Below are 1,494 nucleotides of genomic sequence, written 5' to 3'. Positions count from 1 at the left end.
ATTATAGTTATTAAGCATTAGTTCATCGTTATTTCATCACAATTCATGAATTAACTGTAGTTAGTTAATCATGATTCATGGCATTCATGATTTAATTTATAGATCAGATTTTTTCGCCCAAATCTATGCCCATGATGAGTGCTCATAGGCGGGGATAGGGTTAGTGAGCAGACTCGTCTCTCTGGAGGACCTTCCTGGTTGTCCCCAATATGGGTCATTTTTCTCAATTCTATTCCCACGATGAGTGCTCAAAGGTGAGTAGGGGTCTGTCCGGAGCTCTCCCTCGTGCTTTATGGATAAGTTTTGGACTCCCCCATTTTGCCCAAACGCTTTTCTGTCACGCTTTTCTGTCACGCTTTTTCGTCGCGCTTTTTTGTGAAAAAACGTGTAAAAACCCACTGTTTTTTTGCACGGGTTTTTGCACGGGCGTGTGTGTGTGTGTGTGTGTGTGTGTAATTATAAGTGTGAATCAAACTTAATTGTAACATATACCATCTACAGTAAACTGCAAAAAATCCTACTCTGCAGAGTTAATGGGGAAACAATGATTGTCCCAAAAAAGTATTAAAGCTACTTGAAAATGCTATCGTGTCTCAAAGTACTTATATGGACCCAACAAACAAAATGGTAGCAAAGAGATTTTGCCACCAAAAATGTCCCTCACTTCTGGTCTGGCCCATGGACTAAAATCACTGCCCAGAACATGCTGGACCATATTTACTGCGTATAGCTGGAGTTACATGTAACCTGTGAATGATCTTGTACTGTGAGTCTGTGTCTCATGTGTTCTGTTAGAGCATGTAATTTCTTTTGCATTTAACACGATTCGATCTTTTCCACTTTTTATCATCAATTTGGCACCCAAAATCCTCTACCCAGAATGTTTTACTACTTATATTTGGGGTTTTAATGAACATTTGAGAGTATATATAGCTTATCACCGTCTTCTTTAAGGAAGATGCTTTCATTAATATTTGTTCCATATTTGCGTTCGCAGCCAGGGCTCCTTACTTGTGGAATGCCCTACCCCAGAACCTGAGGGATGCAACCTCAGTGGCTCTCTTTAAATCACTGCTAAAAACCCACCTATTCACACAGGCTTTCCCCTAGATTGTATTGTCTCATTATGTGGAATTGATATTGGTATTGTGTATTTATTTATTTTGTGTAATTGCTGTAACGTTGTTGTTGTTTTATTTCAGTAATGTGCCTCTTAACTGATGTATTGCCTTTTTATATGCCACTGGAAAGCACTTTGTAACTCTGTTTTGAAAAGCGCTTTATAAATAAAGTGTATTATTATTATTATTTGTTGTTGTTGTTGTTATTGTTATGTGTGACAGCCCTAGCTTCTGAGAGGCCAGCATCAGATCTTAGGGGGAGGGGGGAGAGGGGGAGGTGCTCTGAGTTCTGACTAAACCACAAAGCCAACTCACACAAGTAGTGAGTGTGACTGACATAGTTCACACAGTTCAGACACACAAGAAGGTGTCA

Source organism: Electrona antarctica (genome assembly GCF_951216825.1).
Source record: "Electrona antarctica genome assembly, chromosome: 9".
NCBI lineage: Eukaryota > Metazoa > Chordata > Actinopteri > Myctophiformes > Myctophidae > Electrona > Electrona antarctica.
The sequence above is the reverse complement of the archived record's forward strand: the minus strand, read 5'-3'. Positions refer to the sequence as shown.